Source organism: Mirounga angustirostris, unplaced genomic scaffold (genome assembly GCF_029215605.1).
Source record: "Mirounga angustirostris isolate CCGP_5_RB_7025 unplaced genomic scaffold, mMirAng1.0.hap1 SCAF_1, whole genome shotgun sequence".
NCBI classification, from domain to species: domain Eukaryota; kingdom Metazoa; phylum Chordata; class Mammalia; order Carnivora; family Phocidae; genus Mirounga; species Mirounga angustirostris.
The window spans coordinates 169,317,594-169,333,556 of NW_026991709.1; positions in this window are offsets into that span (position 1 = coordinate 169,317,594).

The window sequence follows — 15,963 nt, forward strand, 5'->3', positions numbered from 1 at the left end:
AGAATTAAGAGTATCTCAAGGCTGGGGAAGGACTTAATAACCCCACTACATCTCCTTCTCCCCCATTATTTTATAAAATTGAGACTAAGAGAGAATTCCATTATACTATACTGAAAAAGAAATGAAACCATAAATTCACACCAGACTAGCACATTAGCATGGGACAAAGTCATGCCTGGTGACTAGTGTGTCAAATGAGTTTTCATGTAAGGTGCTAATTGTTTATATTTTACGGAAGAAGGTACTAAACCAACACTCTGCTGCTTTCTCCTAACTCAGAGTTGTACGAGGAGCCATTTTGTAAATCCCAGAACAATGGTACTAGCGGATACAAGGAGTTTCCCTAGATGCAGGGTAGACAAAATGGATTCAAAAGAATTCTTTCTCCAGCAAAGAATAATCCAGTGTTTGTCTGAGCAAGTCTGTATGCTGACTCTCCTTTCCAGCTTTGGGGAAAAGCATCATGATGAGCAATGATAATTAAATCGACCATTCTACCAACAGTTGAGAAGTTTAAAGTCATGCTTCCTAGAGCTGGGCTCTTAAACCAAAACCATACAACTGGCACAGAGAGGCTAATGCAAGTGTCACTCAACCACTCACACGGTAAGCCTAGTTGAATTGCTCTCATTCTAAAGGGAAACTTAACACCACGCTTTTTTTTTTTTTAACAAAAGTCCTCCTTGGGGATCCTGGGTGGCTCAATCAATTAAGCGTCTGCCTTGGGCTTGGGTCATGATCTCAGGATCCTGGAATGGAACCCCTCATCCAGCTCCCTGCTCAGCGATGAGTCGGCTTTCCCTCTCCCTCTGCTCCTCCCCCCTCTGCCCCCTGCTCATGTTCTCCCTCTCTCTTTTTCTCTCTCTCTCTCTCTCAAATAAATAAATAAAATCTTTTAAAAAAAAAAGTCCTCTTTATAATGTTCATTTTTCTCTTCAGAGCAAAGGATGCTAAAAAGGCCAATGTCACTGATTCAAGCTGTACCCAGGACATGTAACTTTATCCTGGTCTTAAGCCATGATTTATCTACCTATGTACCTGTATCCTTGACTCTGAAGAGCATGCATCTATAAAATGGGAGTAATAATATGCTCACTGCCTACCTGTAGTAGGGTGAATGGTGACCCCCAAAAGAGCTGTCTATAGCCTAACCCCTAGATCCTGTGAATGTGACTTTATTTGAGAAACATAATCTTTGCAGATGTAATTAAATTAAGGATCTCAAGATGAGATCATCCTGGATTATCTGAATGGGCCCTAAATCCAATGATAGGTGTCCTTATAAGAGTCAGTAGAGCAGAAGATAGAGACACACAGAAACAAAAAAGAGATGCGAGTCATGCAGCCACAAACCAAGGAATGCCTAGAGCCACCAGAAGCTGGAGGAGGCCAGAATTCTCCCCTCAGAGATTCAGAGGGAGCCGGGTCCTGCTGACACCTTGATTTTGGACTTCTGGCCTATGGGACTGTGAGAAAATAAATTATCGTTGCTCTAAACCACCAAGTTTGTGGCCATTTGTTGAGGCAGCCACAGGAAACAAACACATTACCTTAATAGGATTGTTACTAACTGTGAATGAGTTTAAATCATTTCTGGACTGACCAAGGCCTGCCTGTGAAAATGAAGGTCAGAGGCCTATTTCCTTAGAAACTATCTTAGAGTTGAGACAAATGTGTGTGGAATGTTATGTAGGCCTTCTTGGCTACAAAAGCCTGGTGCATGGAGCTGGGGGTTGACATGCAGACCACGAACTTATGTAAAAACTGTGTAAAAAACTGTGTAAAAAACTGTGGCAAACTGAGGCCTCAGGTGCTCTTTGTCAAAGTGACCTACTCTGGATATACCTACATACCCTTCTGGGTGAGGGAACAAAGGAAGCTGTGTCCTTGGGTAGCTGCTGGGTCTCCTGAAGAGACAAAGATGCTGTGGAGCCTGCATTTCCTGTCCTTTATACAGCAGAGAAAAGGTAGTACGTGATTTAGTCCTATTGCATCTTGTGAATGTGATAGCCAATTCCAACCTCCATTCACCCCTGTACCAGTAAAATACAATGATGGGTAACACACCCTGACGCACATACATACATACATGTGCAGGGCATTATGTGCTGTTTCTCCGTGAATCCTCACATCCTTATGAAATTGGAATCATTATTTCCATCTTAGAGATGGAACGCAACACTTAAATAATGATTCAGTAATAATTCAGAACTTTGGTTGTTGTTTTTTTTTAATTATAAACCTCTCATTACACTTCTCCCTGTTGGCAAGATCAAATACGTTTAGGGTATCTCGTCAAAAAGTCAGTCTGATATCCCTCAGGTTACAGCTCTTTCCCAGACATATTCTGTCTCTATTTATAAACTGTATTAGTTGTCAATTGTCTAAAATAGAAAATTTCACATTAAAATCTGAATTTCTGGCTTATAGTGAATAAACATATTTTGCAACATAGCGTTCACCTTCTTAGTGTATGTGGGAGTGTAGCAGTGAAGGTGCCTTTTAAACAGAACCCTTCAGTTGACCACAGTCCCACTATTCCCTCTCAACTCCTCAGACACTGAGGCAAAGGGTCAATTACTATTCATCATTCCTTACCCAGCTCAAGAAATATACATATACCCATTTATATTTCTTCTTGGCCATTGCTGATGTATGAATATGTAGCCCTGATATATTAGTTTTCTATTGCTGCCATAACAGATTATGACGGTTTTAGTGACCATTAATTACCTCACAGTTCTGTAGGTCAGAAATCTAGATAGAGCGTGGCTAGGCTTGTTCTCTGCTCCAGGTTTCACAAGGTCGAAATCAAGGTATAGCAGGGTTGCATTCCTTTTTGGAGGCTCTGGAGCTAGAACTGTGTTCTAGCTCACTCAGGTTGTTGGCAGTATTAAGTTCCACATGGTTGAAGGACTGAGATCCTTTTTTCCCTGCTGGTTGTCAGCCAGAGGTCATTAGCTCCCAGAGGAGCTGGCTTTCCAGGGCTCAAGGCTCTCTTCCTCCATCTGAAAAACCGGCAGTGGCAGGTCCAAGTCCCTCTCACACTTCAAATTTCTCTGACCTCCCTTTCTAGAACATTTCTCTTTGCCTTCCTTTTCCACCACATTTTCTTACTTCCTCTTCTATTTTTATGGGCTCCTGTGATGTAAATGGGTCCACCCAGATAATCCAGAATAATCCTCCCTATCTTAAAAGGAGATAATTAGTAACTTTACTCTGAAAATCTCTTCACAGCAGTACCTAAATTAGTACTAGCTTTAATGAACAGAAAAGAACAATTTATATTGGACACATTAAATTGTTACATGCAAATGATTCCTATTAGCACAGCATGAAAACATCTTAGGCAAAGTTTATAAATGCTCAAAAATGTGCCACTATCAGTAAAACAGAAATATTATACACCTCATATGGATAATGTAAGGATTAAATGAGATCATGTAAAATTTTTAGCACAGTAACCAGTAGTAGATATTTATCATGTTTGCCTCCCGAGATATACTCTTCATTCTCTGGGTAAGAGAGACTATATTGTACTCCGTGACTCTTGCACTCTCCCATTCGTTTCTAGATACAGTCTTGCAAAGATTGGCAGTGAAGAGCCCAAACCACCCATTTCTGAAAAATGAATGGACACATTACTTAAGCCAGGAATCATAAATTCCTCCATGGAATCTGAATCTTGAGTGGAGTAAACCAAAGATTATATCTGCTACCTAACATAGTTCCAAAACTGGTCCAAGAAATAGCACATATAAAATATAAATTTATCAAAAGTTGATTTATCAAAAAAAGATTATCAAGATGTCTATACTGAAAACTGCAATGCACTGCTGAGAGAAATTAAAGAATATCCAAATTAATTGAGATACACACCATATTCATGGATTGGAAATATTTATAAGATGTCAATTCTCCCCAAATTTACCTACACTCATGGACATCTTACAAAATTTCCAACAAGATTTTATACAAATTGACAAGCTAAGTCTAAAATGTATATAGAAGGATCTAGTATATCCAAAACTGTCTTGAAAAATAATTTAAAATGTTGAAGGACTTGCATTCTTAATTTCAATAAAAACTGTGAATTCACAGTAATCAAAAATGTATAGTATAACTTAAAGATAACCAAATGGATTAATGAAACAGAATATAGAATTCATAAATAGAGTTACACTTCTACAGTCCATTGATTTTCAACAAAGTCACCAATGGAACACAGTACAAAAGGAAAGTGTTTCGAACAAATGGTGTTCAAATAGCTGGATATCTATACGGAAAAAATTAATCTTGACCTCTGTCTCATATCATACACAAAATATAATTGGTGATAGACCTAAATATAAAAGTTAGAATTAAAACACTTGTAGAGGGAAACATAGGAGAATATATGCACGACTTTGATATAGATAAAGATTTTTTTAGACAGGGCACAAAAAGGTATGCCATTAAAAAATATACATAAATTCAACTTCATCAAGATGAAAGACTTCTGCCCTTCAAAAGAGGCCATTAAGAAAATGGAAAAGTTAGCTACAGAATGGGAGAAAATATTAGCAATGCATGTTTCTGGCAAAGACTCATATTCAGAACACTTAAATTTCTATAAATCAAGAATAAAAAGGTAACCCAATGTCTAAAAAAAAAAAAAAGGTGGAGGAGGAGAATTGAATAAGCATATGGCAAAGGAATGTGTACAAAGGGCCAATAAGCACACACACAAAAAAGTGCTCAACATCATTAGTCATCAGAAAAATACCAGTTAAACACATTGTGAGATACCACTACACACTCATTTGAATGGCTATGACTTAAAACTGACAATTCCAATGTCATACAAACATTTTGGAAAGTTATTGAGCAATTTTTTTGTTACCTACCCTCTGACCCATCAATTTCACTCCTAAGATTTATTATACAAGTGCTTATAGCAACTTTACACATAAAACCCAAAACTTGGGCAGGGAGGATCAAAATGCCCATCAGTGGGAGGATGGATAAGCAAATTGTGGCATATTCATACAATGGAATACTACTCAACAAAAAAAGAGAACTGATACAATAAAGGTGAATCTCAAAACCATGTTGAATCAAGGATGTCAGAATAAATAAAGTCCATTCTGTAAGATTTCATTTATATGAAGTTCAAGAACAGGAAGAACTAATCTCTGGTGTTAAAAATCAGAAAGTAGGTGCCTCTGGGTGAGGGGATTGTTTGGAAAGAGGCACAAGCAAATATTCTGCCACATTTGGATATGTTTTCTATCCTGATGGGAGCCATAGTTACCTGGGCACATCATTTTTCACAACTCATCAAACTGTATACTTAAGATCTGCAAATTTTACTATATGTAAATTAAACTCCACTACAGAAATATGTTTATTTTTAAAAGGATGCAGAAGAAATAAATGCCATTTAAAACTTGTAATTTCTATCCCTGTGCTACTTTATAGCAAACATTTTCAAACTTAAAGCTTTACTATTTCATAAATACCATTTTTAGCTTTACATTACTCCCACACTTCATTAATGCCAATTTTATTTTTTTCCTTTTAGTGTTTATCAATTCTCTAGCTAAGCATCTTCCATGACATGCATCATACAAACACTACACCGAATGAGAAAAAGTGAATATTCCTAACCCCAATTACATGGTGTAAAAATAAAGGCCTTGTTATTGACCATGTGAACTATGTGAACAAATTAAGCATGGCTTAATAGTGCAGAGGAAAAAGGAAGTAATGGTTAGAGCTTAATAAGGTGATCCATGGGGTTCATTAACATGGAGTGGAATTTATCAGAAGAGGTTTTTAGAACCTAATTAATTAAACCCCCATCAAATAGATGCATTCGATTAATATGATCCCATTCTGAGTTTAAACATCAACACTAATTAACCCCATAATTTATATATTTCCCAGCCATGTGAGGAACATTAGTCACATTAATCAAAAAAAGATCACAATATTAATGAAAATAAATCAAGTAGCAAATGTAAATGAGATGATGGGACCCTTTGGCCCATCCCATTTTAAATTCATTTTTATAAATGGACAATATAGAAAAATGTCAGGTGACAGTATGTGGTAGAGGAAAAATTTTAAAATTAGGAAATATATGTTCTATTCTCAGCTTGGCCACCAGCATAGTGTATGACTTCAGCAAGTCACCAGGAGATTTTGTCTTGGATCACAAAATACAGGACCTCCCCGTTTCTCATGGTTTACCTCAGAAGTGGGCTTTTGAGGAATATGGGCCATCCATGAGTCCTGTTCTTTACGGATGCCCTGATTACTCATGGTTGCCGTCAGAAAGTTACTGATTCATGGCCTACCTTGAGATGCAAGACCTTTTAAAAATGCAAGCCATTCTCTTCTAGAAATACAAACTGTTTTCTTTTAGAAATGTTTTCTTTTTCCAGGAGGAAAATTAAGTTTTTCAAGTAGGTGAGAGCTAGACTGAGGGCAAAATGGCAGGATTGCTTTTTCCTCCACAAAGAATCCAAAGATGTGTTCAAGTCCCAGTTGGGCCCTGTACTGATTTAACTTGGGCAAACCCTTAATCACTGGTAAAGTGAAAGAAGATAATACTACTGACATAGGGGGCGCCTGGGTGGCTCAGTTGGTTAGGCGACTGCCTTCGGCTCAGGTCATGATCCCAGAGTCCCTGGATCGAGTCCCACATCGGGCTCCCTGCTCGGCAGGGAGTCTGCTTCTCCTTCTGACCCTCCCCTCTCTCATGCTCTCTCTCTCTCATTCTCTCTCAAATAAATAAATAAAATCTTTAAAAAAAAATACTATGGCATAGGATAACTCTCAAACAGTTAAAAATATGATATTCGTGAAATATAAAACATATGTTTAAAATTTTTATTCAACTCATGCATTAAAGACACAGCCAGTAAGATACTATGCTTGCTTCAAAGGAGAGTATGAGGAACAGAAATATATTTAGTCACTCAAAGGAATGCCAAAATAAATTTGCTCATAGAGGCAAAACTGGTTAATACCCTACAAGGCAGTAAATGGTAATATTTGGGGCTCTCCCTTTTTACCACAGGGAAATCAATTGCATCTCTCCTGGACAAGATTTATTTGTATCCCTGTGGAGAGGAAGTATTTACATTCCTCTCAGACAAGAATCATTTGCAATGCTATTCATTTTTTACAAGTTAATTTCTATCCCTACAGAGTTGTAAAATAGCCTAGTTCAAGAGCCTGAGAGACAAACTACTGCCCACAGGTCAAATCCAGCCCACAGCTCACAAAATAAGCATGGCTTTGCATTTTTAAAGACCTGTTTTTAAAAAGCAGAGGAGAAGAAAAATATTCAACCTATAATGTGTATATTCCACAAAGCCTAAAATATTTAGTATCTAGTGCTTCACACAAGTTTTCTGACCCCTGGCTTGGTCAATAGACAGTCTATACCTTTGTAGACTTAGATAATTCCTGGAGAATTTGTTGGATAATGTTTGTGCTGTAGTGAAAAAAAACCATCCTTCCTTTGGCCTTTTTTCAAATTGTGGGTAATTTTCTTGACACCATCTTCCATGCCAACCTACCAGACTGTTGGGAGGTCAATTTAGCTAATAAAGCAGTTAGGAAACTCTAGAATGTCATACATGTATAAAAGGGTGCTGTGCCTTAAGTGAAGAGTTGGCAGTTTTCAGAAGTAATTCTTCAGGGGCGCCTGGGTGGCTCAGGTGGTTGAGCTTCTGCCTTTGGCTCAGGTCATGATCCCAGGGTCCTGGGATCAAGCCCTATGTCAGGTTCCACGCTCAACAGGGAGTCTGCTTCTCCTTCTCCCTTTGCCCAACTCCCATGCTCTCTGAAAGAAAGAAAGGAAGGGAGGGAGAGAGGGAAGGAGGAAGGAAGGAAAGGAGAAAGAAGTAATCTAGTCCTTCAGGGTATGACGAGTTCATAATGACATCTACCCAAAGCGGCCTCTCCAAAGATATTTAGAATCCTGAAGTAAGATGTGTTTGCCTCGGGGCGCCTGGGTGGCTCAGTTGGTTAAGCATCTGCCTTTGACTCAGGTCATAGTCCTGGGGTCCTGGGATTGAGCCTCACCTTTGGCTCTCCGCTCAGCGGGAAATCTGTTTCTCCCTCTCCCTCTGCCTGCCGCTACCCCAAATAAATAAATAAAATCTTTAAAAAAAAAAAAAAAAAAAGATGTGCGATGCCTGGGTGGCTCAGTTGTTAAGCGTCTGCCTTCGACTCAGGTCATGATCCCAGGGTCCTGGGATCGAGCCCCGCATTGGGCTCCCTGCTCCGCGGGAAGCCTGCTTCTCCCTCTCCCACTCCCCCTGCTTGTGTTCCCTCTCTCGCTGTGTCTCTCTCTATCAAATAAATAAATAAAATCTAAAAAAAAAAGATGTTTTGCCTCCGTGAATTCTGCTCCCCTGTGTCATCTACAATACCATTAGGTTTTGTAAGAAAATCTGCACTTTTGTCTTTCAGCATTGGCTCAGAAATCATTAAGAATATTGGTCTTTTACTAAGTTTGTGCTTTTTTTTTTAACAACATCTGCTTTCATAAAGACAGCACTGCCCCCCTCCCCCATAGCCCAGTCAAATGCCATCATTACCACCTCGGTATATTAAACTTTTTCCCTTGCCAACCAAGACTTCTTGAAGCTATTAATATGTTTTCTAATAAATGAGGGTGATTAATAAAATTAAGCAATGCTTTCTGCTTGCCCGCTCCAAAATAAAACTCCTACTGATAATATATGAAAATCCATTCCAGCTTTATGAAATATACCATTTATCTCCATTAGTGGTTTGCTAATATCTATTGACCTCCCACTGGGTGTGAGACATTCTGCCACATATTTGAGCGGATGGAAAAATACGAAGATCCCATGCATGTCCCTAAGAAGCTCAAAATCTATTTTGAGCAATGCAAACCATACATCGACAAGGGCAAACCTATGAAATGCAAAATCCAATGTACAGTGAAATCAGCAGGGGTGATATCTTAGCATTTGGAATCAGAATAGTTCATGTACTTAATTCCATGAAGTAGTCAAAGAGAGATTTTCTATTTTTGTAAGTATCTTTTGCAAACATTAGTTACTACCATGAACAATCAGGGTATTTCAGATAAAACAGAATTACTGTTTTTCTTAAAAAGTTCTGATGAGCTGGCAAACCTGGACCAACATTGTCATATGGCAACAATCAACTAGATCTTACTTCTCAGAGGATGGGAGAAGGAATCAGCAGGATGAAATCACCTGGGATATTCTTAGAAATACAGATTCTCAAACTGGACAGCTACATGCAAAAGAATGAAACCAGACCACTTTCCTACACTATACCCAAAATAAACTCAAAATGGATCAAGGACCTAAATGTGAGACCTGAAACCATAAAAATCTTAGAAGAGAGCATAGGCAGTGATGCCTCTAACATCAGCTGTGGCAACATCTTTCTAGATATGTCTCCTAAGGCAAGGGAAAGAAAAGCAAAAATAAACTATTGGGACTACATCAAAATAAAGCTTCTGCACAGTGAAGGAAACCATCAACAAAATTAAAAGGCAACCTATGGAATGGTAGACATATCTGATAAAGGGTTAGTATCCAAAATAGATAAAGAATTAAAAAAATAATAATCAAATTAGAAAACGGGCAGAAGTCAAGAACAGACATTTCTCCAAAGAAGACATACAGATGGCCAACTGACACATCAAAAAAGATGCTCAACATCACTCTCCATCAAAACTACAACGAGCTATCACCTCACACCTGTCAGAATGGCTAAAATTAAAACACAAAAAACAACAAGTGTTGGCAAAGATGTGGAGAAAAAGGAACCCTCATGCACTGTTGGTGGGAATGCAAACTGGTGCGGCCCCTCTGGAAAATGGTATGGAGGCGGGTGCCTGAGCAGCTCAGTCAGTTAAGCGTCTAACTTTGGCTCAGGTCATGATCCTGGAGTCCCGGGATTGAGCCCCATGTTGGGCTCCCTGCTCAGGGGGGTGTCTGCTTTTTCCTCTCCCTCTGCCCCTCCCCCTGCTCCTTCTCCCTCCCTCTCTCTCAAATAAATAAATAAAATCTTTTTTTAAAAAAAAGGCATAGAGGTTCCCCAAAAGTTAAAAATAGAACTACCCTATGATCCAGTAATCGTACTACTGGGTATTTACCCAAAAAATACAAAAACACTATTTCACTGGGCTGCATGCACCCCTATGCTTATTGCAGCATTATTTACAATAGTTAAATTATGGGAGCAGCCCAAGTGTCCATTAATAGATGACTGGATAAAGAGGATGTGGTATAAACATAATGGAATATTATCCACCCATAAAAAGAATGAAATCTTGCCATTTTCAACAACATGGATGGAGCTAGAAAGTATAATACTAAGTGAAATAAGTCACTCAGAGCAAGACAAATACATGATTTCACTCATGTGGAATTTAAGAAACAAAACAAATGAGCAAATAAAAAAGAAAGAGAGACAAAGCAAGAAACAGATTCGTAACTATAGAGAACAGACTGATGGTTAGCAGAGGGGAGGTGGATGGGGGATGGGTGAAACAGGTGAAGGGGATTGTTGAATCACTGTATCATACACCTGAAACTAAATAGCACACTGTACATTAACTACACTGGAATTAAAATTAAAAACTTAATTAAAAAAATATGGAATCTCAGCCTCCTTCCCCCATCCCAAAACTACAGCCCCATAAAGACAAGCTGCCCAGGTATATTACAGGCATTTAATAATGAGAGTATGAATGTAGTAACAAATAAACCAATGAGTGGAGGAATGTCCTATTAAAGCCAGAGCTTCAAGTGACAAATATTTATTTCCCATCAGGTACTGCACTAGGCCAAGGGGATACAAGGTAAAGAAGATATTATTCCTACTCTCAAGGAGTTCCTGATACATCTGGTAAGCCTGATAGAGAAGCCATAATTGCAACACAAGAGAATTTGAACTGTAATAGAAGTGTAATGGTTATCTATTGCTTTAATAATACTACATACCAAACAACCACAAAACCTCAGTGGCATGCTACAATTATTACTTACTGATCATGAATCCAGGGTGGTCAGCTAAGTGACTTTGTTGTTCTTGGCTTGACCTGATTACATACCTGGGAGCCGACTGAAGGTCAGATGCTCTTGGTTGCAATGAGTGGCTCACCTCCATGTGTCTCTCATTCAGCAGACTGGCCTGGGCATTTTCATGGGAATGGCAGATGTGTTCTTTTTTTTTTTTTAATGCAAAAGGTTTATATTTTATTTTTTCTTAAATAAGGCAAATCTGTTTTCCCAAGGAAATAACACAATTTTGAGCTACCTCTGTCTTGTGATTGAGGATTGTTTTACAATATATGAGCTGCCAACACCACCCCTTCACGTGGCAGCACTTCTCAGTGATTCCCTTGGCTTTGAAGCCCAGAACAGGCTGCACCCATGGCAAGAGACAATTTGAAAGAAATGACTCACGGCTGTGAACCGACCGACTAGAACGGACCTTCAAAGGAATCCTAATTGGAATGGGGAGAAGACTTGGAATTTCATTGTGGAATGACTCAGAACCGGCAGAGACACTCAATGGCTTTGTCAAGTCTTTCTTTGTATTAGGTCCACTAACATCTCATGGGGCAAAGGAAATCACATGATACATTCAGAAACAAGAGGCAAGAACTTCCAAGTCCCATGGCAAAGGGTGTGGACAGAGGGAAGAGGGAGAACGGAGCCATTTTTGTAATCCACCATAAGAGGTATGAAAAAAGTGCTGTAGGCAGATGCTTAAAATCTAAGCACAGGAGAGTGATTTGGAAAGCTTTTCCATTCCACAATCCCAAGAGATGCTTTTTTTCAAAATACTATCTAAACCAGAAAGAACACTGCCATTCAGAGCCATAGAAAAATAACAAATAGAACTCACCGAGCCCTTTCAGTATAGCAGGCCCTGTGCTAGGCTCTGCACATGCCCTAACTCATCACTCGCTCCCCAACAACTCTAAGACGTGTATGATTACTCCAGTTATGGATAAAGAAACCAAGGTCCAAGGAAGTTTGATGACTTGCTCAAGGCTGCACACCCAGGATTCAAACACTCTGGAGCCTTTGCTCTCCTCACCTACAGCACAGAAATTAAAGTCATGCCCGTCACCTTGTCCTTTTTCTTGCTGAAAGAGACAATGTAACGGTTTTCACATATAGATCATTTCTGGCCAAATGTAGGGTCCCAAGAATTAAAATTTCAATGAGTGAGCCACCAGGAGTAAATTCTAACACAGGTCAGCCATGAAATTGCAGTGTGTCTATTGAGGGCTGTTGTATACTAACCGACAAGCCCTATTTGTTTTCCTTTTCTGCAATATTGAATTTTTAAATTGCTTCCTTTGTCCAAAAAGTTCTGATGCCATTTGTGTTGTGTCAGTTACAAAACCAGCTCAAGTAACCCTGAAGAATCTAATAATCACGTGTCAACCAAAGACGAGGGCTGTGTTTTTTTTTCATTGTATGAATAATGCATTTTTAACGAAACCATTTCACCTCTTAAGTTTGAAAACTGTAGCCTAAGTATCCTCTCCTATCACGTTATTTTGTTCTGAGTGGTCATCTGCCTGACTTTACTCGTAACTTCAAGATACCAGAAAGGAAGAAATTGAGTCCACGGACATGAGCATTCAGGGTCACTTGGTGTTGTGTTGCCATCAGAGAAAACTTTCTCACCCTAAAGAATTGGATTCGCAGTTGGTGTGACCCATTTGCTTTCTCTCCTGAAATGCACAATTTTCCATCTGTTCCAGAAGTTGGCTTCCGTCAATGTCTGGTGTGGAGTAAAAAGCTCAAAAATTCAAATGAATCCTTGCCTCAGCAATCCTGTCAAATTCCCTAGTGGAACTTCTAAAATGGCCCACTTTTCAAAGTGACATAACAAGCAATGAGCCATTTAGTGATTCAGCTGGAAATCCAAAGCCCAGGCTGTTTGTCCTCAAGCATCTCCATAAGGAAAAAGAAAAAGAAAAAGAAAAAAAAAACACAGCAAGGAGAGAAGAGAAATGTAACTTTTTCTTATGATCTACATCAGGGATGTTTAAAAGGCTTCATTTCACATGACAGCTCCCATCAAGGGGTGGTTTGCTTGGAGTGCTGTGTTGAGAAGAATTCTGAGCTCGTGTAGGGACATAACGGGACCTGTGCAGCAATCAGTTAGTAATGTCTGCTTGTACAAAGAGGAGTGGCAGCCTGTGGGCCATCCTGGCTTCGTTCCTATGAAAATCACAGTTGTTTAAACATTCACTCATTCAAAGTTATCCAGCATGTTTTATTATGCACAGACAATAGAATAACTCTTGTAATGCCCCGCATAACTGATGGCATTAAAGAAATTAGTTGATATCATCATCTTTCCACATGGGCCACTGCGGAGAATAGTGACCTAGGGTTTTTCTCTACATAACAGTGTAAGAAACCTATAACATGCTTGAATTTTTATTCTTCAGATCCCAGCTCCATAAAATAGGCTTCACCCAATTGGATTTGTCTTTAAAAATAGTTGTTCTTTCCTATTCTCTCCCTGCAGTTTAGAAATTGAGTGCTAAAAAAAAAAAAAAAATGACCATGTAGCCATGTCTTTCTGCAGTCCCTGCATCGAATCAGTGGCTTTCTGCTGGACACACAGTCAGAGGATACCAAGAGCCTCGTTCAATAAAAGCAATGTAACCCCAGAGCATTACTCCGAGGACCACAGCAGATCGTTCAGTAGAAATTAACTGCCTTTCTTGTCTGGTACCTCATTAAAGTTAAAAATAATTGTTCCTACTAGTTAGCGCTTATTGTACATTTCCCCTTATCACCTTGTAGTGCCTTGGTGAGAGAAACAGCCTTATTGATTGATGTCAGCAGACACGGGGGACCACGGGGGAATGGTGTTTCGTTCATTACATCAAGGTTGGCCCACATGTGGTGTGCCCGCCATGGCAGAACGGGACAGCTCGTGGCTTAGCCGACGTCTAAGCAGGAAGGGCTACTAAGCCTCCCACCCCCTTTCTCTTTTCTCTCCTCTTTCCGTGTCTTTCTTTTCCTTCTGTTCTAGTGTGTTCTTCTTTTTCCTTTTCACTTTCAGCTTTCCTCAGCCTTTGTTTCCTTTCAACTTTTCTTCCTGCATTCTTTTTCTTTCCTTTTTTGCTTTGCTTCTTACCTTCCTCTTCTCCTTTACTTCCTGTCTACACCATTACTTATTTCTAGCCATTTAGACTATGAGTTCAGCATGTATTGAGTGAGTTTTTCAGACAGTCACATGTTTCCCCTGGTCATGATAAAGCCGCCATTAGATCCTTTCCAGAGAAGGGATTTGCTGCGGGCTGGGGGAGGCACGGGGAGTGAAGGGTAGTGAAGGGGATGAAGGGCACTGTCCAAGTCGCCGCTGAGCAATGGCTGCCATCACTTAAACAGAGTCAAAGGAAAGTCTGCTTCTAACAGTCCTGAAGCTTCACCCAAAATAACGGGATAGACTGTGGCACTGGGAAGATTTAGATGGAAAATAATCCATTTAATCCATTTTCTAGTTCTTTTATTATTATTATTTTAATAGGATTTGGAGGGAAAGGTGCCATTCCTTAGTTGCAGCCAATTTTGGCCTGATTCACAGCTTGCCCAGCTCCCTGGGCCGCTCACCTCATAAAACAAGGCAATGGAGGGAAGGCTCAGTGGGCTCCTTTGGCCTGGGGTTTAAATGGGTGGTTGGTCATGGTTAAGAGCCTCAGAGCTGAAAATTCACTAGAGCCCACAAAGTACTTCAGCCCCTCTCTCTGACAGACTCCTCATTCTTTCTTTCTTGCTGAGTCCCCAGTCCCTATACGCCACATCTGACTTTCCTGAGAGAGAGATGTAGAATAAAACCTGGATCTGTTTCACTTATTATTAAAAGATCGTCTTTTTTAAGGGCTTACAGATACCAAGATTTTTGCATAAATTAATCCCTTTTAATTTTCACAACAATCTTCTGAACTGAGAATTGTTGTTTCCACTTAACAGATGTGGAGACTGAAGCCTAGATGGGAAATTTATTTGCCCAAAGTCACATCACAGTACTTCGTGCAGCCGTGGTGACCGACAGCACAGCAGTGAGCTGCAAAGCCCTTGTTCTTAGTGTCTGTGCTCCACTGCCTCCTTCAAAAGCCTACAAATGCATCTGTACAATGACCAACCTCAAGTCTACAGAACCCCGTAGACTGGGTACCCAACCTCCTAGGCCCTGCTCAAGCTTCATTTTCTCTGTGAAGCCTTTTCTAATGCCCCAGCCTGCATGGGTCTCTCCCCATAGAGAACGGTCAACATACATTTAACATTTTGTACTGAACTTTCACTTCCTTTTTACCATTTTCTGTCTCCCTACCTAGACTATGAACTCCTTCAGGGTCAAAACACTTCTTTCCACTTCTTATTTTTGTCCAAAAAGGATAGAGGCTCTCCAACCAGGCTCTGCATATCAGTGTCATCCAGGGAACTTGTAAAAAATACAAACGGCCAACACCTTTCCCTGGGCTCCTGAAGTGGCCTCTCCGGAAAGGGCCCCAGCATCTGTACTTTAACCCATATTGCTAAGTTCACCTGAGGCACAACAAGGCATGTAAATAGCTTATCTACAATATCTACAACAGGTTTAAGCAATTTTCCTCTCAAAATGGCTATAGAATAGTCATAAATACTTGTCAAGACCAAACTACTTATCTTCCTCTACCTCCCACAGCTCCTGCTAAAACAACAGGTCTGGACGATCCCTTGAGCCCTCAGATGACCCAGATCCGGGACTGTACTAGAGCTTGGCCCAAGGGTGTTCCATTTTCCAGTGGAGGTAGAAGGCCAGACCCATGCATACATCCTAGGGACTTAAACTGTACCAAATGCTATGACAGAGGTGTGTGCAAAATGCTCTCTGAAACCTGCAGAGGAATTGGGGGAGGCTTCTCCAAGGAAG